Source organism: Pelobates fuscus, chromosome 4 (assembly GCF_036172605.1).
Source record: "Pelobates fuscus isolate aPelFus1 chromosome 4, aPelFus1.pri, whole genome shotgun sequence".
NCBI lineage: Eukaryota > Metazoa > Chordata > Amphibia > Anura > Pelobatidae > Pelobates > Pelobates fuscus.
In genome coordinates, this window is record NC_086320.1 from 139,727,334 (window position 1) to 139,750,791 (window position 23,458).

Genomic DNA, 23,458 nt, shown 5'->3' on the forward strand with positions numbered 1-23,458 from the left:
TCAATGCTATGTCCACCCCTTCTATAATTATTAATAACCCCAAGCAAAGCTTATGGGCGCAAGGTGGACAAATGTCCCCCTGTTTATTAAATCCCAAACCTGCTTCTCATGGGTGGGAGCTGGGAGAGGGGACAATAGGTCCCCCGGCTTATTAAATCAATTGCTCCTACTTACCATTCTTGGGTGGGGGCTGGAGGAGAAGCTAGATCCTCTTGTTTATTAAATTAATAGCACACTACTGCTGCTCATGGGTGGGACAATATTAAATCAATAGCCCACAAACCGCTTATGGGTTGAGGCTGGGGGGAAACTACGTTGTCCCATTTATTAAAGCAACAGTCTCCAGCTGCCAATCATGAGAGGGGTTTTAGGGGACAATGTGTCCCTCCCTGTTTATAAATGCAGTAGCCATAATCCACCACTGTAGGAGGGAACACTATCTCTCCACATTTATTAAATTACTAGCTCCCACCTGCTTTTTCGGGGGGGGGGGGGGATGTGGGGAGACACTAGGTTTCCTCCTGTTTATTGAATCAATTGTCCCCACCTGCTGCTCATGGGTGAGGGTTGGGTGGGAAATTGTTTTTTCCTGTTTATTAAATCAACAGTCCACACCTGCTTATTAAATCAATAGCCCCCACCTTCCTCTCATGGTTAGAGACTGGGGGAGACACTAAGTCCTCATCTATTAAATTAGTAGCTCCATCTGCTGATCATGGGTGGGGGTTGGAGGGACACCAGGATGAAACCCAATTTTTTAATTTAATACAGGCCCCATTAGTCATTGACCATGGGTGTGGCAGCGAGTGGACACTGACCTAATAAACAACCATTGTACTATAATGGAGGGACCATATTGCCCCCCATATGCTGTTTTACAATGTATTTATTTCATTATCATGACTTACAGTATTAGTCATTAAAAAAAAAAAAAGTACAGTAAATGTTTTTTTCTTTTGAACTTCCAACCCATTTATTGAGTACTGGCTGCTTGAATTTTGTCACCAGTGGAATGAGTTTATGGCAGAGAACTTTGTTCTTGCTCAAGTTGGGAATCATTCCTGGATTATAGATGTAGGTAAGTGGGGCCTTAAAATCTAAATTTAGATTTGCAAAGCAAATGAAAGAAAAAATCTTTATGAGAGATTTTGATATTGGAAGGGTTATGAGTTGTCTACACAGAATTTAACATTTGCCACTAGTGATGTCCCGAACAGTTCGCTGGCGAATAGTTCCTGGCGAACATCGCTTGTTCGCGTTCGCCACGGACGGCGAACATATGCGATGTTCGGTCCGCCCCCTATTCATCATCATTGAGTAAACTTTAAACCCTGTACCTCACAGTCAGCAGACACATTCCAGCCAATCAGCAGCAGACCCTCCCAGGCCCTCCCACCTCCTAGACAGCATACAATTTAGATTAATTCTGAAGCTGCATTCATTTTTTTTTATTATTATTATTTATTTATTTTTAGACATAAGTGTGTTATATTTGAGCATGCTAGGCTGAACGTGCATATATCATGGCTAGTTACACTGAGGGTATGAGTATATAGCAGTACATTGTTGTGAAAGATGGCTGTCATGTTTAGGGTGTAGCTTGCACGTTATCAACTGTGTATTTATATCAGCAGCTCCTCCACTACTTATAAATCAAGTGTGAGTCGCCCCATGAGATGAGACTAGTGAATAACATAATACATGAACGGTTAAGGTAAAGGCATGTAAGGAACTACGACAATAAACTCTTTAGGAGGTGAAATAATGACATGTTTACACGCTTGCTATTTTCCGATTAGTTAATGTGCAGAGAGCAGTTCATGTGATCAAAGGCATGGTGTGGAGGATCAGCTATAGTGGAACAGGCTTGGCAGGCTGCTGTTTACTGCTTGTGCTCATCCGATCCCTTCTGGGCGCCAGGTGCACACCCTGGGAGTCCCTGATACCTAGAACAACAAAGGCAAGTCTCTGGCTGAGTGCCGGGTTCGCGGCTTGAGGTGGTGGAAGCTTGTTTTGTCGGGTGGTCGGATCTGTCCCGGTGCTGCTTCACGTCCGGTGCGGGATTGTGGTGGCTTAAGGTGGAGGCGAGTGCTTGACGTGGGGCAGTGTCTGCATTTCTGTTTGTGCCTCCGGTCCTGTCTTCGACGCCTTTTGCGTTGGTGGATTTTAATGGGGACTGCTTCGCTTAGCTGTGGTGGAGCTTGTGGGGCTTCCTGCTTGTTATTTGCTCCCAAAATTGATTAAAGAGTATGTCCAGCTTAGACTCTATATCCTGCCATGCTTTGCTGGTACCAGCAGGACACGCGGCTGCCGCCATATTGGGAGAGTCGCAGATGAGTATGTCAGCCTGGGCGGCTGTGCTCTGTGCATCCATTAGCTCCAGACAGCCTCTCAGGGGTGGACCGGGATAACCCCCACCGGTCCGAGGGGGGGGGGGGGGGGAATGGAGCTCCTGCCGGGAAGTAGCTGCTCCTGGGTATCCTTTTGATCGGGAGATTGGCCGCATCTCCTGCCCGGTGAGCACCAGGCCACACTTGCCACGCGGAGGTAAGTAAGACTCTGGCGAGTTGCTGACCACTAGTAAGCATGTCGGGTCGGTCAGGTAGGAGCAACATTGCTGGGTCATCCCCTTCTGGGGTGAAATTCGCTTGTTGATAGCTGCTTAAAGTGAGATATTGAGGGAGCTCACACGAAGTGCGTCTTTCCTCCATGGCAGCTAGGCCCCGCCCCCCGGAAGCTGCATTCTTAGTGAGAGGAGGGACAGTGTAGCTGCTGCTGATTTAATAGGGAAATCGATAGCTAGGCTAGTGTATTCAGTGTCCACTACAGTCCTGAAGGACTCATCTGATCTCTGCTGTAAGGACAGCACCCCAAAAAGCCATTTTTAGGGCTAGAACATCAGTCTGCTTTTTTTTTCCTGTGTAATCTAATTGCAGTTGCCTGCCTGCCAGCATGTGTGTCAGGCTCACAGCGTATACTGTGCCCCCTTGCCCAGTGCCACCACTCATATCTAGTGTCACCAGGGGCATATCTGGAGTATTTGGCACCCGGGGCGGATCCTTTATTTGGCACCCCCCCCCCACTTTAAAATGTAAAAAACAACTGCAATTTTTTTTTATGTATTTGGCACTGAACACTGAAACAGACACACACACAGACACACAGACAGACCGACACACAGACAGACACACAGACACACACACAGACAGACAGACATACCGACAGACATACAGACAGACACACAGATAGACACACATACAGACACACATACAGACACACAGACATACAGATACACAGACATACAGATACACATGTATAAGTGTGTGTTTGCATAGTGAATGCAGTGTGTTTGCGTAGTGGATGCAGTGTGTGTAGTGTATGCAGTGTGTGGGCATGCAGTGTGTGTGTGTATAGTGTATGCAGTTTGTGTGTCTGCAGCGTGTGTGTATGCAGTGTGTGTGTATGGTGTATGCAGTGTGTGTATGCAGTGTGTGTATGGTGTATGAAGTGTATAGTGTATGCAGTGTGTGTGTATAGTGTGTGCAGTGTATAGTGTATGCAGTGTGTTTGTATAGTGTATGCAGTGTATAGTGTGTGCAGTGTGTGTATAGTGTGTGCAGTGTGTATGGTGTATGCAGTGTGTGTGTATAGTGTATGCAGTGTATAGTGTATGCAGTGTGTGTGTGTATAGTGTGTGCAGTGTGTGTGTATAGTGTATGCAGTGTATAGTGTATGCAGTGTGTATGCATAGTGTGTGCAGTGTATAGTGTATGCAGTGTGTGTGTGTTTAATGTATGCAGTGTGTGTGTATAGTGTGTGCAGTGTGTGTGTATAGTGTGTGCAGTGTATAGTATATGCAGTGTGTGTGTGTATAGTGTATGCAGAGTATTGTGTATGCAGTGTGTGTATAGTGTGTGCAGTGTGTGTGTATGCAGTGTGTGTGTATTGTGTATGCAGTGTATAGTGTATGCAGTGTGTGTATAGTGTGTGCAGTGTATAGTGTATGCAGTGTGTGTGTGTAGTGTGTGCATTGTATAGTGTGTGCAGTGTGTGTATATTGTGTGCAGTGTGTGTATGCAGTGTGTGTGTGTATAGTGTGTGCAGTGTATAGTGTATGCAGTGTGTGTGTATAGTGTGTGCAGTGTATAGTGTATGCAGTGTGTGTGTAGTGTGTGCAGAGTGTGTATATAGTGTATGCAGTGTATAGTGTATACAGTGTGTGTATAGTGTGTGCAGTGTATAGTGTATGCAGTGTGTGTATAGTGTATGCAGTGTATAGTATGTGCAGTGTATAGTGTGTGCAGTGTGTGTATGCAGTGTGTGTGTATAGTGTATGCAGTGTATAGTGTGTGCAGTGTGTGCAGTGTGTATAGTGTATTCAGTGTATAGTGTGTGCAGTGTGTGTATAGTGTGTGCAGTGTGCGTGTTGTGTGGAATAACTTACCTGCCTGTCCTGTCCTCCTCGACTGGTGGTCCGGTGGCAGTGAAGAGGGGCCCAGTACTTTGCATCCTCGTTTCCCATCCAGCAGCAGCAGCAGGGTCCTCTGTTCTCGCGATCCGCGAGAACAGGACCTACTGCTGCTTGATGGGAAATTGCGTTGATACACGAACTCGCGGTACACCAGTCCCTTTTCATAAGACACAGGGGTGGCGAAATGCCGCCCCTGTGAAAGTGAGCCCCGGGCACCCCCTTAGTGAGTGGTACCCGGGGCGGACCGCCCCCGCCGTCCCCCCCCTTAGTACGGCACTGGGTGTCACAATAGCTTGCATTTAAAAAAAAAAAACTTTTTTGACTGTAATATAATACCAGTCAGTTTCCTTCACATGTGTGCGTTTCAGGGCCTGTCAGGGCACAGTGTCACACCAGTGCAACTCATATCTGGTGTAACAGTAGTGCATATTAAAAAAAAAACCTAGAAATTTGACTGTGAAATAATAGCAGTCAGTTTCCTTCACACGTGTGCGTTTCAGGGCCTGCCATGGCACAGTGTCACACCAGTGCAACTCATATCTGGTGTAACAGTAGTGTACATTTAAAAAAAAAAAATACAGGGGGCTTGTTGTCACCTTTCGGGGACCCTTGGTGTTGTACGTGGCTTGGTGGAGGAAGAGACCTTCAATGACATCAGTGAGGACAAGGAACGGGACATGGCTAGCTTGGTATCCAAACTTGTACAAATGGGGAGTTTGCGGTTGTGCAAATGGACTGTTTGCGGTTGTTTGCGGTGCGTTAAACAGGGAGTTTGGTCTGTCACTGTGAAGCAGGCGTAACCCTTACACTACCTGATCGATACAACATCATACCTGATGTTTTAAAGCACGTTATTCCAAACAATTTAGGAATGTTAGGTGATTTATGCCCTTTATGGATTAAAACCAGACTCTGCATCAACCATGTAATTTTCCATGGGAGTTTTGCCATGGATCCCCCTCCGGCATGCCACAGTCCAGGTGTTAGTCCCCTTGAAACAACTTTTCCATCACTTTTGTGGCCAGAAAGAGTCCCTGTGGGTTTTAAAATTCGCCTGCCTATTGAAGTCTATGGCGGTTCGCCCGGTTCGCCCGTTCGCGAACATTTGCGGAAGTTCGCGTTCGCCATTTGCGAACGGAAAATTTTATGTTCGTGACATCACTATTTGCCACAGTAAGTCTCTAGTAAGATTAAGTGGTATGTTTCCTTTTCACACTTTGAGAATAATAAATCCTAACTTAATCATTTCTTGCATAATCATTGATTCATATTTAGAACCTTAAATGTCTATTTACACCCTTTAAGGTATTTTTTAGAGAAACACAGGCATTTATTAGTATAATCTAGTTTTTTTTTATTTCTAAAAATAGAATTATTTTGCACAAATATATTAATTTAATGTCCCCATTGATTAAGATCATTACATTAGCATAATTTTCTTTTTCTGTAATTTGTAAAACTCTGCTTCGAATTTTACTCATGCCATACATCTTTTTTTCTAACCATTAGCAGTGTGTTCACTGCATAGAAAATCAATTCATCCTATGTGATCTGTTTTTATACGTTTAAAAATATCTCATAAATGATGCAACATGCAAGGAAAACCCATTAATTGCCTGAATATTTTGTTTTATTGCCATACTTATGAAATTGGTTACCGTAGCTTCGGTTCTCATTCTCAGAGACACCTTATGCATGCTTTGATTAATATAAATGACAACATTCCATATGCCAATCTCCTCAGGATAAGAGAAAATTCTCTTTTTCCGCAGCCTGTGACCTGACACTGAGGAATGAGTAAATCAGCTCCAAAGCTGTGCCTGCTAGACCCACAACAAAGTACATATGGATATTGAGTACCTCATAGACCACCATGTTGAAGGCAGCTGACATAACAATCAAAATGTGATGACCCTCATTTGTCATGTATTCTTACTCGCCCTCTTTCCATCAATGTTCCTCGCAAATGTAGATGTTTCTAAAAACTGGAACACATTATTTTGTGTTATAATAAGACGCTGTGTACAAAATGAGTATGAGATGTTCCTTCAAATAAAAGTTCTATTTTACAGGCTCATATATGTGTAATGCATTACAAATTATCATCTGTAATTTCTACACAGACATTTAAATGTTAGACTGGGACTACGGAACGCATTTGTGTGAATATGTGTTACATGGAAACATTTGATGTCATATATATGTACCTTGTTCACCTGACATTCTTCCCAAGGGACAAGATTGGAAGAAATCGAGATGTACGTTTAGTTTCTGTAACTAAACTTCATTCCACCCATATTTCCTACAGCTCAACAAAGAATTTGAACTTTCCAGGAAAAAACAGGGAAGTTCATAAAGATGGCATGATTTGATGGAATGTTCAACCTATATATATCACTTTGGAAGATTGCTGTGAATCAAACTGAAGTCACATTACACTAAAGGCAATAATAGCTGAAAATACATAATGGGTTTATGCAATACAACCAATTACATTGGAATTATACATGAAAATATACTAGACTCTGGAAATGCTTAGATTCCAATAGAATATCTGTGTTAATGTAAAGATTGCATTAAATTAAATATTGTTCAATTCAATGTGTGCTTACACTGCGGAAATAGGATGACATAGGATAGAAATACACTAGAACAGTAGGTTTCAACTAGCGTGTCGTAGCACACCAGCGTGCCCTAATTCACCTTAAAGTGTGCCACAAACACTGTTTTCAGGGCTGTAATGGATTAAATGCAGTCCTTAAGATGTGTTTTGTAAAAAAATGTAGAATTAAAAATGGCAATTCAGAAAACTGTCAACCTGGCTAGATGCATGAATCAAGGGCATAACTAGGAACCAGAGGGCTTCAGAGCAAGACTCAGTGAAGGGCTCTCTCACTTACTGAAATACTGATATAACGCATCAAAATGCACACACAAAATGCTCATTTAACATTGTGGGCACAAAAACTCCAGTATGACTATTTTAGCCTAGTTTGTTATTTGTTTTTTGCTTATGAGTGCATCAGGTATATTGTTGTGTGTGCAGGGTGTATTTTAGTGCAGCACACAGTGCACGTGCAAGGATTTTTTGCTACAAAGGAAAAGGTGTATATTACTAACCCCCCCCACCACCCCGCATGAAGAGGATGTATATACTTATTTTACACAGAAGCACCAAATACAAACACAAACATTATTGCTTCTGAGTTTCTTGATACTCATCCATGCTACAAAATACTATGAGTTGCATTGCTCTGAAACTCTGTGTTTTCCTCACTTAAATTGTTTGAAATGTGTTTGACCTCTTTGGCATTAAAACTTAGAAAACAATGTGTGAATGTAAGAGTGTCACAGAGCTCAACCACAATAAAACTCACAGGGAAAGCAACTTCATTCTTTTTTTTTTATATTTTACATTTAAAGTTTATTCCCTCCTCCCTCTGGTTACCTTGGACTGGAGAAGAACATTTAGCTCCATGGATGTCCATTGGTAAGTTCTTTATCTATATTCTTGTTGTGAGTTCTGGCTCTCTGATAGTGTCAGAGTGGCAAAACTCTGACAATATCAGTGATAGTAATAGAGCCCGCTATAGGATATGCAAGGTCACTGAGCCAGTGTGGAGGAGATTCTGTCTCCTTCTGGAAAGAAAAAATCAGGCATTAACCCGGACAACCTCATATTGGGGGCATCCCCCAGGAAATTTCCCCAAAAAAGTCTGCAGGTCTGGATGATGAGGAAGAGAAAGCTGATTGTGTTAAAACAGGTACCATGACAAGAATATTGTAATCTATATGTTTTTTGTAATTTAGTTCATTGATATGATACAAATGCAGAAAACGTCGGTGCACATAACTATGGAGGAAATTAAGGATCGGAAGATCCATGCTGAAGTTGAGCATGTAATTTGTCAGTTACCCTCTGGGAATTCTATTAGAACCAATTTACATAGTCTACTTTGCCAGCTCCTACTTACTAAGCAGAAATTCAGGACAAAAACATTGTGTTGCATACATTTAACGGAGTACTTAAAATTGTATTCAGTAACAAATTATTCATTCATATAAATTCATACAGGAATACTGATACACACACACACACTTTTCATCATGAAGATCTGCAATGGTCACACACACACACACACACACACACGCTCTCTTACTATGTGAGAGCTCTCAGTGTGATATATATACACCTGTATTTTTCATTCCTCTTATGTCTTGCCTTTGTCATTTTGCAAGGCTCAATGATAAGTCAAAACCACGATGACATAAAATATGTTTTATCAACAAGTAACATGAATCTGTTTTATTTGCATTTGTTCAGATATCATAAAAATATTATGACTACTGTCTGTTAGAAATGTAAAATATGTTTGTATATTACCAAACTGAGGAATGTGCAATATTATTGTTCAATAAAAAAAGAAAAAAACAAACAACAAAAGAGAAAGGTAAAACAATCAGATCACTTTGAAATGTGGATAAATTTAAGCAATGCTCAATAGATTATTTTGATTTACTTTTCACTATAATAGTGTTTTAAATCACTTTAATGAGCTGTTTTCTGCACGTTCATCAATTCAGCCTTGCTAGGTGTACTATTACATCTTGTATATGTTATCTTCAGAATTTTATCACTGTTGTCATAAAAGACACAAACTGTTTTCTTTTGTGAAAACATGAACACATTATTTGTTGTATAAATGTATTTATGTATTTAGTTGCATAGGACAATTAATGTTACATAGATTATGCTAAAATAAATCAATACTCAAAAAAATACATGTTGTTTTTGCTTATAAAATCATTTTCTTAAAGATGACAAATATCACAGTAAACATAATTTCTCTGAAGTTAGCAATAGTGTTGTTATTTGTATAGGTTTATTGTCAATGTAGAATTCTACTACAGCTGAAATCGACTAGTAGAGGTCAGTTCTACTAAACAAATATTTATAATTTTATTCCAGGTGAACAGTCCATCTATTTTAAAGAATATAAAGAAGGATTGAGTATATGAAGGAAAGTTTACGAAATACAATGGTTGGACTAATATATTAATATATAAAATGTGTTTGCAATGAAGTAGGAACACCAGGTAATCCAATCAGTCATATGTAAAACTATAAATGTTAAGTAATAAATTAAGAAAAGTGGCTAAAAGCTTACAGGAAAGAAGAATTATATTCATTTAAAGGTACACTCTAAGCACCAAAACCACTTAAAGTTAATGTAGTAGTCGTGGTGGCTAAATGCCAGTCCTGCAGTCTGACATCTGTAAGCATTGCCATTTCAGAGTAATCAGACTTCGTCCTAGAGCACTTTCAAATTTTAAAGGTGTTCACATGTCATCATGATGAAGCAGAATCACAGTTATATGTCCACATAGAGAAGAATTATAATTAGAGATGTCCCGAACAGTTCGCGATGTTCGGTCCGCCCCCTATTTGTCATCATTGAGTAAACTTTGACCCTGTACTTCACAGTCAGCAGACACATTCCAGCCAATCAGCAGCAGACCCTCCCTCCCAGACCCTCCCGCCTCCTGGACAGCATCCATTCTAGATTCACTCGGAAGCTGCATTCTTTTTTTTTTTTTTGTATTTTTTTTTTTTTTTAGACAGAAGTGTGTTATATTTGAGCATGCTAGGCTGAACGTGCGTATATCATGGCTAGTTCCACTGAGGGTATGAGTATATAGCAGTACATTGTTGTGAAAGATGGCTGTCATGTTTAGGGTGTAGCTTGCACATTATCAACTGTGTATTTATATCAGCAGCTCCACCACTAGTTATAAATCAAGTGTGAGTCGCCCCATGAGATGAGACTAGTGAATAACATAATACATGAACGGTTAAGGTAAAGGCATGTAAGGAACTACGACAATAAACTCTTTAGGAGGTGAAATAATGACATGTTTAAACGCTTGCTACTTTACGATTAGTTAATGTGCAGAGAGCAGTTCATGTGATCAAAGGCATGGTGTGGAGGATCGGCTATAGTGGGACATGCTTGGCAGGTTGCTGTTTACTGCTTGTGCTCATCCGATCCCTTCTGGGTGCCAGGTGCAGACCCTGGGAGTCCCTGGCTGAGTGCCGGGTTCGCGGCTTGAGGTGGTGGAAGCTTGTTTTGTCGGGTGGTCGGATCTGTCCCGGTGGTGCTTCACGTCCGGTGCGGGATTGTGGTGGCTTAAGGTGGAGGCGAGTGCTTGACGTGGGGCAGCCTCTGCATTTCTGTTTGTGCTTCCAGTCCCGTCTTTGACGCCTTTTGCGTTGGTGGATTTTAATGGGGACTGCTTCGCTTATTGGGGCTGTGGTGGAGCTTGTTGGGGCTTCCTGCTTTTTATTTGCTTCCAAAATTGATTAAAGAGTCTGTCCAGCTTAGACTCAATATCCTGCCATGCTTTGCTGGTACCAGGAGGACACGCGGCTGCAGCCATATTGGGAGAGTCGCAGATCAGTATGTCAGCCTGGGTGGCTGTGCTCTATGCGTCCATTAGCTCCAGACAGCCTCTCACGGGTGGAACGGGATAACCCCCACCGGTCCGAGGGGGGGTAACGAAGCTCCTGCCGGGAAGTAGCTGCTCCTGGGCATCCCAGGATCGGGAGATCAGCCGCCTCTCCGCCGGGTGAGCACCAGGCCACACTTGCCACGAGGAGGTAAGACTCTGTTGAGTTGCTGACCGCTATTAGGAAGTCGGGTCGGTCAGGTAGGAGCAACATTGCTGGGTCATCCCCTTCTGGGGTGAAATTCACTTGTTGATAGCTGCTTAAAGTGAGATATTGAGGGAGCTCACACGAAGTGCGTCTTTCCTCCATGACAGCTAGGCCCCGCCCCCACGGAAGCTGCATTCTTAGTGAGAGGAGGGACAGTGTAGCTGCTGCTGATTTAATAGGGAAATCGATAGCTAGGCTAGTGTATTCAGTGTCCACTACAGTCCTGAAGGACTCATCTGATCTCTGCTGTAAGGACAGCACCCCAAAAAGCCCTTTTTAGGGCTAGAACATCAGTCTGCTTTTTTTTGTGTGTAATCGAATTGCAGTTGCCTGCCTGCCAGCGTGTGTGTCAGGCTCACAGCGTATACTGTGCCCACTTGCCCAGTGCCACCACTCATATCTGGTGTCACAATAGCTTGCATTTAAAAAAACAAAAACTTTTTTGACTGTAATATAATAGCAGTCAGTTTCCTTCACACGTGTGTGTGTTCCAGGGCCTGCCAGGACACAGTGTCACACCAGTGCAACTCATATCTGGTGTAACAGAAGTGTACATTAAAAAAAAAAAACTAGAAATCTGACTGTGAAATAATAGAAATCAGTTTCCTTCACACGTGTGCGTTTCAGGGCTTGCCAGGGCACAGTGTCACACAAGTGCAACTCATATCTGGTGTAACAGTAGTGTACAAAAATACAGGGGGCTTGTTGTCACCTTTCAGGGACCCTTGGTGTTGTACGTGGCTGGGTGGAGGAAGAGACCTTCAATGACATCAGTGAGGATAAGGAACGGGACATGGTTAGCTTGGTATCCAACCTTGTGCAAATGGAGAGTTTGCGGTTGTGCAAATGGACTGTTTTCGGTTGTTTGCGGTGCGTTAAACGGGGAGTTTGGTCTGTCACTGTGAAGCAGGCGTAACCCTTACACTACCTGATCGATACAACATCATACCTGATGTTTTAAAGCAGGTTATTCCAAACAATTTAGGAATGTTAGGTGATTTATGCCCTTTATGGATTAAAACCAGACTCTGCCTCAACTATGTAATTTTCCATGGGAGTTTTGCCATGGATCCCCCTCCGGCATGCCACAGTCCAGGTGTTAGTCCCCTTGAAACAACTTTTCCATCACTATTGTGGCCAGAAAGAGTCCCTGTGGGTTTTAAAATTCGCCTTATATATCGACGGAAGGTTAAATGGCGCAAAAAGAGGAAAATATATATGTATAGCGAGCATACACAATATAAATCGAAACAAATAGCTGCAACTCACTGGGAGTCCTGGTGAGATCTCCTAAGTGCTAAATAGGTAATAAGGAATAGTGAGTGCGCTTACAATAAATAAAATACAGTGTTAGTCACACCTAAAAAATCTGAAGGGCATATAACACATTTGATTACAATGCAATAATACCAAAAAGCCCCGTAGGTGGGGCGAAATGCATTGCATCTGAACAATCCGGAAGTTTTTGCACCTACACCGTGTATCCGTGTATCCATGAGGATTGAGCTGTGAGGAGGACACTCTGATTATAGACCTTCTCTCTCTTTCTCAGACTATCGGTAGCAGGTTGCAGGAGACTGGTGTTTTATATTTTTATGCATTGGTAATAAAGAAATTCTTGGTTTACACATATCCGGACTGGCCCACGTTCTTTCTACACTGAGTGGATCCCACGATCACTGGGGGGTGATCCTCCCTGGAGCCTGATAGTTTGGGGTGGTACTTCAACCACTCCACCATTGTGAGTGAGATACCTATTTATTTATTTTGTTAATTTTGCACTGTACAAACATATTGCACTAGGTGTTGTATTATTTGTATTACAGAGCCGTGTATTATTTGTTCCAGAAGCTCTGCAAGTATATCAGTCCTTTTTTATTTATATTGGATATCCCTTGTCTGCACACATATGCACTTTGGCACTCCACATATTGTGTTAATTTCTTAAAGCACTATAGCACTTTGGTATTATTGCATTGTAATCAAATGTGTTATATGCCCTTCAGATTTTTTAGGTGTGACTAACACTGTATTTTATTTATTGTAAGCGCACTCACTATTCCTTATTACCTTTTAAATTTCGCCTGCCTATTGAAGTCTATGGCGGTTCACCCGGTTCGCCCGTTCGCGAACATTTGCGGAAGTTCGCGTTTGCCGTTCCCGAACGGAACATTTTATGTTCGCGACATCTCTAATTATAATTAGCTCTATGAAAAGAAAATGTTACTTGCGCTTTCTCCTTAATCCCTATGTATATTTAGACAAATGGAGGTCATTTAGTTGCTCCAATGGCCATTGGAGGGAATGCCCGCCTGCCAAAGTCAAGGCAGACCCCCCTAAGCGGGTCCTAACACTGACCCTTTAGCCTGCTTCCTTGAGCTTCTGGCAAAGATATCTCTAATGAGACAGAAAGGGGTATTTTTTATATACACCCCTTTACTTATTAACCCTTAATAGGGAACACATGGGATGGGTAGCAGCATTGTAACCAGGCTGTGTGATGCAAAGTAAATACAAATACAAAAAGAGAAGTCCTGCGCTTAAGCAGCAAGGACTACAACACACATCAGCCCCAATATATAGTAAAAACCAAAGAAAAGAAAATGTTACTTGCGCTTTCTCCTTAATCCCTATGAAGGGTCAGTGTTAGGACCCGCTTAGGGGGGTCTGCCTTGACGTTGGCAGGCGGGCATTCCCTCCAATGGCCATTGGAGCAACTAAATGACCTCCATTTGTCTAAATATACATAGGGATTAAGGAGAAAGCGCAAGTAACATTTTCTTTTCTTTGGTTTTTACTATATATTGGGGCTGATGTGTGTTGTAGTCCTTGCTGCTTAAGCGCAGAACTTCTCTTTTTGTATTTATAATTAGCTCTATGATGATAATCTCACTAGTAGAGTCATGCACAAGAGGACCTCTAGTGCTTCTCTGTGGAGTGACATTGTTTTGGCTCAAGATCATCCTAGTGATGATCTTAGAAGAAGGTGGAGTGGCAACCACCACCAGAGAAGGGGTGAGCTTTACTTAAATATTGTAAGCTATAAACACCAGGAACATTCTAATGTTATACACAGATATACATATTTATAACGTTAGGGTGTTCCATTAAGGGATCCAGCATAGTTTGGCATTGCAAAATATAATGTATAGTAGTCATCATATAGAAGGATGTCCTCGGAAATATTTTAAATCATATACAAATTCAGTCTCACAAAATAAACTAGCTCTGGTTATAGGTTAACATTTCTGAATTCAACTAAAACATTTGGAGCAATGCTTACTAGAATACTCTAAGAGTTTTTAAGAGTCATTTTTGTTACTCTAACCTAAGAGTACATAGCCATATTTTATTTTGGGAAATCAATCATTTTCTTTGTGTTTTCAAAGTTTTAGAGTACAAAGTTTTATGTGAGTACAATATTACTTTGCAAGGTTCACTATAAGATGTAGGATGCTGATGTGATGAATAAAAAACACATTTCAGAAAACATATTGAAGTGCTAGATCCACTCCAAAAGTCTGTGGTGAAGAGCACCCACAGACCGAAAGCTTTAGTCGGCTGCTCCTTCACTAACAGTGTGAGTGTAGGTCTTTCTTCCCACTGAAAGTGAATCGCAAGGAAAGGACATATTGCAGAGCAAAGACTTGTATCAGTTGATTGAAGGGCTCCCCTTCTATCATGGAAAAGGAGGCTCACCCTACAGTGATCAGCCTGGCAAGCAGGTGGATGATTTTGTCAGCCTGATGTTCTAACATGCCCATAGCATGAAATCCAACCGAATGTTCAAGAGTGGGCTGGTGGACATGTCCCTAGTATAATGTGGATTTGGAGTCTTTCTGTCCCTGTCACCTAGTGGCAGTAATCCTAACAATCTCCCTGCTCTGCCTAAGAGTGCAGGAAAAATCAATGGAGGTAGTTATTTGTGCAGAATCAGATACATCAGGTGGCCTGCTTCTGCAATCAGTAATATAGACTACACTGGTGTCTTTGAAGATGTTGGTTCAGACCAGTACTAGTAGGCTGACTCCTCATTATCCCTCTACTCACTTCCTTTTCACATGACTTGTACTTTGGAATTTGCTTTTCTAAAAGTAATGCCAAACATTGCTTTGACCCATTCTAGTAGCCTCAACCCTTGTCATCGTGGCTGATGGAGTTACATGTTGATTTGAATCTTTTGAAGCTCAACACTAGCCTCTGCACTCGCACTTGTTTGATTAATGTTAATGGAAATGGAATTGGTGGTTTCAATAAATATCTCACTGGGTAAGCAACTTCTGAAATTTGTAGAAAATGAAGCTCCAACTGTTTCCATTAATTGTGGCGATTCATCTACAGATAGAGATGGACTTAGATAAAGTGGCGAGAGCACAGTAGGTGCAGAAAATAAACTCATCCCATCTTGATCAGGTGACGGGGGAAGAAGAGATGTTGCATATCCTAGAGCCCAAGCTAGATTGTTTGCATGGACCCACCACCACTCATTTGCTTAAAATATAAATAAACATTTGGTAACCATTCTGAGCAAATTGAATTCACTGATTACTTAGATATATGCAAGAAAAAAATCCACATGACATTAAGTTGCCCAAAGAAATTTTATTTCACAAACATTTGCTGATACCTATTATACTTTATAATGGAAATAGTTCTCAAATGTGATTTCCTATTGCGCACTCTACCCCCCAAATACATCACCAAAATTCATACATGAATGTGTATTTAAAATGATGGATATTGCATTGACCTTTTACGGAGAAAATTCATCTCTTGCGCTCAAATGTAAATTTTACTAAAATGTAGTATGGGGAACTAGTAAAATAAAAGTACCGTATATACTCGAGTATAAGCCGAGTTTTTCAGCCCATTTTTTGGGCTGAAAAACCCCAACTCGGCTTATACTCGAGTCACTGTCTGTATTATGGCAATTTGCATTGCCATAATACAGACCGGGGGAGAGGGGGGCTGGCAGAGCTGTAACTTACCTGTTCTGCAGCTCCTGTCAGCTCTCTCCTCCTCTGCGCCGTCCGTTCAGCAGCTCGGTCAGCTCCCAGTGTAAGTCTCGCGAGAGCCGCGGCTCTCGCGAGACTTACAGTGTGAGCTGATAGAAGGAGCTGCACGGACGGCGCAGAGGAGGAGAGAGCTGACAGGAGCTGCAGAACAGGTAAGTTACAGCTCTGCCAGCCCCCCTCTCCCCCCCACTGAACTGCCACTGGACCACCAGGGAAGGAGCCCCCCTCCCTGCCATATATCAAGCAGGGAGGGGGGTCGAAAAAAAAAATATATAAATAAAATAAAAAATAATAATAATAAAAAAAAAAATAATAAAAAAAAAGGGGGATAAGGACCACTATGGGAGGGAGGGGGGGGGATAAGGACCACTATTGAAGGGAGGGGGGTATAAGGACCACTATGGGAGGGAGGGGGGGTATAAGGACCACTATGGGAGGGGGTGGGATAAGGACCACTATGGGAGGGAGGGGGGGGTATATGGACCACTATGGGAGGGATGGGGGGGATAAGGAACACTATGGGAGGGAGAAGGGGGATAAGGACCACTATGGGAGGGAGGGGGGGTATAAGGACCACTATGGGAGGGGGTGGGATAAGGACCACTATGGGAGGGAGGGGGGTATAAGGACCACTATGGGAGGGAGGGAGGGGGGGGGTATATGGACCACTATGGGAGGGATGGGGGGGATAAGGAACACTATGGGAGGGAGAAGGGGGATAAGGACCACTATGAGAGGGAGGGGGTGGGATAAGGACCACTATGGGAGGGGAGGGGGAAGTAAGGACCACTAGGGGAGGGGAGGGTAAGGACCACTAGGGGAGGGGATGGTAAGGACCACTAGGGGAGGGGTGAGTCAGGACCACTGGGGGGGGGGGTGAAGGAACACGGGGGTGGGGAGGTAAGGACCACTGAGGGAGGAGGAGGGGAAGTCAGGACATATGGGGGGGGGAGGGGGCGGCAAAAAATGTTTTGCCTACGGCGGCAAATATCCTTGCACCGGCCCTGCACACACTGCATTCACACACTGCATTCATACACACACACACTGCATTCATGCACACACACACTGCACTCATACACACACGCTGCACTCATACACACACACATACGCACACACTGCATTCATTATACACACACTGTAAATAAATATTCAATTAATATATTTTTTTTAGGATCTAATTTTATTTAGAAATTTACCAGTAGCTGCTGCATTTCCCACCCTAGTCTTATACTCGAGTCAATAAGTTTTCCCAGTTTTTTTGGATAAAATTAGGGGCCTCGGCTTATATTCGGGTCGGCTTATACTCGAGTATATACGGTATGTCCTTTTATTGTGGCCAGCCTAAGGCACACCTGTGCAATAATCATGCTGTCTAATCAGCATCCTGATATGTCACACCTGTGAGGTGGATGGATTATCTCGGCAAAGGAGAAGTGCTCAGTAACACAGATTTAGACAGATTTGGGAATATTTGAGAGAAATAGGTCTTTTGTGTACATAGAAAAAGTCTTAGATCTGTTAGTTCAGCTCATGAAAAATGGGGGCAAAAACAAAAGTGTTGCATTTATAATTTTGATCAGTATTTATATTTAGTTTAATTTAAAAACTATAAATAAATTAATATTTTGTATCAATTTGTTTAATGATTTCATATGTATGGTAACATTTTTAAAAGATTTTCAAAAAATATTACAAAATATATAATGTATAAACAATATATCAATAGCTCACAAATCTCAAATATTACAAAATAAAAATATATTTCAAAATATGAAGTCATTTTAAAAGTTTATCCAAAAATATTAAATCCAGTCATATGTTTTATAAAACTGTGTTATACCCAATGCAATATTTCCTTTTTTAATTGTCTGGGAGCAATAAGCATTACATAACACCCAGTGGCTACTGAATCTGAATGCAGACCACTGCAACCAGTCACCATCACAATGAATAGCCAGAATGAAGAGTTGGTAAGCCCAAGTACCTGACATGATACACACCTACTGGATAAAGAAACTAACCATGGTACATGAACTCCTAACAGCACACATGAACCAGGCTCCCACTCTGGCAGTACAACACTGGTCATGAAGGACCATAACAAAGGAACAACACCATCTAACTACTGACCAACCATCTGCCTCCCCACAATGTGGAAGGTCCTATCAGGCATCATAGCCTCCAAGATCAATGGGTATATGAGGCAGTACATAAACAATATGCAAAAGAGGATTGGATCAAAACACCAGCTACTGCTAGACCAAGCAGTCACACTGGATTCTAGGACCAATCTGCGCACAGCCTGGATTGACTACAGGAAAGCCTATGACCCAAGGCCACACACATGTATTCTGGAATATTTGGTCCTATACAAAGTCAGCAAGACACAAAGAGCCTTCATCAAAAACTTAATGGGCAAGAGGAAAACAACTAAAAGCCAATTCCAGGACAATAACATCAAATATGGCATATACCAAAGGGATTCACTATCACCAATGCTGTTCTGCATAGACCTCAACCCTCTTAGCCAGATTATCACGAAGAGTAGATATAAATACAGGTTCAAGAGTGGAGCTACCATCAGCCACCTACTCTACATGGACAACATCAAGCTGTTTAGAATGTCATTCAGACTAGCTCAGTGTTGTCAAATAATAGCAAAAAGAGGCAAGGTGATCAGGACAGAAGTTCACGTACCAGAAGATCAAATAGGAGGTATAGAGGACAGCACAAACACATGGCAACTATAAGGAAGAGGCAGGGAGGATAGCAACATCCAAGTACCTCCAGAGAGTAAGACAAGTCCTGAAGTCCCAGCTCAATGGCAAGAACAAGATCCAATCCATATGCTCCACTAATCATCTGGGACCGAGCTGGAATAATTACCTGACAAAGTGAATCGTTGGTTATCATGGAAGTCATGAACCAGAAACTGCTCAATATGAATGGAGAATTCCACCTGAAATCCAGCACTCAGAGACTGTACACCTGCCATAAGGAAGGAGTCCAGGGCCTGATGAACACAACGCCCCACAGCTCTGGATGAAACACAGAGCATCCATGCAAGGATATTGCCCTGGCGTCTCTGGCACCAAAGGCCTGCTATCATCAGTGGGTTTCAGGCCTGCTATCATCAGTGGGTTTATTTGTCTAACCTGCACTGCTAACTGCTTATCTAAGCCCCATGGTTATGTTTGCTTGCTAGAAGAATCACAGGCAACCCAGGATATATTGTGGTTGTATATTCTGGCTGTTACAGAGTATACTAACTAGCTTGTTCCACTGCCAGTACACTTCAATAAATATGATTACATAGCATGACTTCAACTAAGACCTCAGTAAAAAGACAAGACATACACTTCTTGCTAACAACTTGTAGAAATACATTTTATTTCTGAGCTCCCAGAATTTCTTAAAAATGTATTTGCAAATTATTTACACCAAAGAACGAACTGGGATGGGAGACCAGAGCTCTCATTGAGGACTGTAAATTAGGTTCAGCTAATTAGTCACAGGGGCCCTCTGTTCCTATCACAGAAAACGATAACCTTGGACATTCCAGGGGAAAGGCTAGTTGCCCATCTCTCTGTGTTAATAAACACTTCACACAAAGGCTATGTATACATCACCAGATCTAGTGTCTCTAAACACATGTTGAATTGCCTTCATTCTCTTGATTTTTCTTAGGGCATATAATTCAAGAGAGACTATAACTAATACATATACCAATTTTCACATTTCTCCCCCCTCAAAAAGAGTCCTTCTGCCAGGCTGGCAGAACTACTCGGGTCAAAGGCTGCAGGAGGACCTTCTAGACAGTCCATCAGCATTGAAATGCGACAGACTCTTTTGATATTGTAAATTAGGGAAACCTCATGTGAGAATCCCTGGTTTGGTATTTCATAAAACTAAGTAATTGATTGAATGAAATGTCTTCAACAGTAAAAATGTGTGAGAAGATTGCTGCACTATAGCAAAAAAATTATCATTTAACCGTCTATTCAATGATATGACAGGCTTTATTTATCCATTGCCAAAAATATACATAAAACTAACAGTTGTATCTATATGCTAATTAGACACAGTGGTCCTAGAAATCAAGCCAACAGGTGATATATTGTGTCTCTATATATTCCCTATTGGTAGAATAAACATCCCTTCAGAATCATTTCATAATTACAATGTCCAAATAATCTGGAACAATCGTTGAAAAAAGAGAGGGAAGTAGCATTCATCACAGATTGTAGGGGGTAGCTTCTGGGGAGACCAACTAGGAGAAAATTACAGTAATCAATGCGAGAGATTACTAGATCCTTGGCAGCATCTTGCATAAGAAAGGGGCATATTTTTTTAAGGTGGAATCGACAGGTTTTAGCAACAGACTGGACATGAGGCACAAAGGTGAATTTAGCTGCAATTAGATAACGTGTCACTCGAATCAGAGCAGTCTCTGTGGACTGTATGTTAAAATTATACTGCTGGAGGATCAGGCTGTATCTCTTGTTTTTACTTTGTATCTCAGCAGTCTGTGATTGTCACTTGCCACCCTGTTTAACCAGCATAAGAGATTGTGGTCAGTTACCACTGTAAACTTTTTGAGTGTGAAAAACCACAGCAAGGCACTTCTCCTCTATGGCAGTGTGAATGACTTCACAATCCAGTAGCTTATGGCTGAGAAAAGCCACTGCTCATCGCCCCTGTTGTCCATTTATTTATTTATAAAAAAAATTACCAGGAAAGGATACATTGAGATTTAACTTGTTTTCAAGTATGTCCTGGGTCCACAAAACATTGCATTGATACATTAGGGTACAATAAAATACAAAAACATTAATACACAATATATACAAAATTTAACATAGAACAGGTAGGACATATATAATGAACCATAACACATGCATTCTGTTTTGAGGTGTGTAGAGAGGGATCTCTTAAAGGACTTTAGGCTTGGGGAAGATTTGAAAGTGTGCAAGAGGTCGTTCCATAATTGCGGTGCTCTGTAGGAAAAGGAGGATTGGGCCACTTTCTTTTTGTATTGAGGTAGACTAAATAAAGTGTTGGTACTGGATCGGAGGTTTTAGGAGGTGGGAACAGCCAGAAAAGCTCTTAAACACAAGGCTGGAAAGATGAAGGGTGCGTCTGGATTCCAGCGACAGCCAGTTTAGTTATTTCAGCATGTCACAATGGTGGGTCTTGTAATTACATTGTAGCACAAATTGGCAGAATGAGTTATACAATGTATTGAGGTATTTATTAATGTGGGATTGTGGGACTAAGGATGGCCCCGATGCCATAGGTATAGACAAACGTCTGCACTAACCTTTTTATTGCAGCTGATACTGGGTAGGAACTTAACACTGCTTTTATTTTCCCAAAGTTGGACTCACACTCCGAGGTCCAGCTGACCAAGCCGGGCTCCTTTTTCTGTGTCAGGTCACTCTTGCTTAGCTATGGTGCCATAGTCGGGAAAAAAACTTCCTGTAGTACCCTGCGGTCCCGAGGAAAGCTAAGACCTACTTCTTGGACTGAGCTGCGGGCCACTACCTGATGGCTTTTCCCTTAGCAGGGTCCTGCCTCACCTACCCTCCTCTTACCCAGTGACCTAGGTACTGCACCTTTCCTATAGCAAGGCTACACTTGCCCGGCATATAACTTTATAAACTAATTATAACTAATAAATATACAAAATTTGTCGGCATCCACATGTATATCCCAAAGATGGACTGCTAAGGGAATGCCTGACAACAATAGATTATATAATGTTGAACAGAAGGAGGTTCTGTGGCAAGACAAACTTCTCCATGGGATGTACCATCAGCAGATAGTGGATGTGGCTCACATTGAAAAATTCTACCAGTGGTTGGAGTTTGCAGAGAAGAAAATAAACTGTTGAGATGCTCACTATAATAATGATGAAAGGCACCAGGAAATCAGGTAGAAACCTCAGTTTCTCATGTCTAAAGCATTTCTGAGCGAAAATGACAGATGTCTGTACATAATACTTTTTTAATGGTTTAATAAACAGATCATTAGAATGCATTTTCAAATGTGGAAACATATGACATTGACACCACAAAGAAGAATCCTTCTTTACTCCTGTAGGACATAATTTTAGCCTGCCTGACCACTCAATTAAGGACCTAAAAATCAAAGTGATCAAAGGGAATTTTAAAAAATACCCCCCCAAAAAAACTTTTGAAGCCAGAATTATTACATTTGTCAACACCATTGACACCAACACGAAGAGAGGACTAAATGTTAATTTTGGGTTCCTGTCCAATAACCAACATTTTACATTACTCCCTAAACAAATCTTACACTTCTGTCATATATATCCACATTTGAAATTAATAACATGAACTATTTTAAAATGGGTTTTTATTTTTTTTATTTGGATAATATCATCGTTTATAGAAATAGAAAAGGCAGGTGTAGGCGCTCTCTAAAATAGTTAAAATATACGGCAGCAGTGAACCAGCAGGACTTCCTAATACCTGCTAATAACCAAAAAGTGCAAAAACAGAGTGGTAGACCGCGCCACAGAGGAATTGAAGATAGTAAATTATAAAAATGATATATACATACATTCAGGGTATTCCAACAATATGATATTGGATATAAACCTTGAGGAAATAAAAATATAAAACAATAATAGTGCAATCTGTCAATATAAAATATGTATATAAAATATATGAAAAAAGGCTAACTCACACTTTGCAGAGCTACTGAGAGCTCTGCCGTATAGCGCCTGGACGGTATAATCCCCGTCTTGGGATATAGGAATTGTGATAAGATGTAATATCCAAAGCTCCACAGCCATGCATAAAATAAAAACACAAATAAAATACAATGGTGTAGTATGTACTATAAATGATTGGTAAAAATCATTTATAGTACATTAGGTTTATAGAAATATCTAAATCGTCTGTGTTACTTCTAGTTACTTCTGTGATATTAAAATTGGAGGTTAGTATTATCCCATACTCAATGTTGTTTAAAAAGTTTATGAGATCATTAGCTGTGGAAAAAGGACCTTCCCACTCTGTCATAAAGATTTTGGCATAGCTGGGTCAAACCTAGTCCCCATAGCTGTTCCATTTCTTTGAAAGTAAGTGATCACCAACCTAAAAATAATTGTTTATTAAAAAAAATATATATATCCCTTCCAGTATAAAATATATTTGGACAATGTGCATAATTCCAGCTCTCTCTAAAATAGTGCTAACAACTTGGCATCCTTTTTCACATGGGATA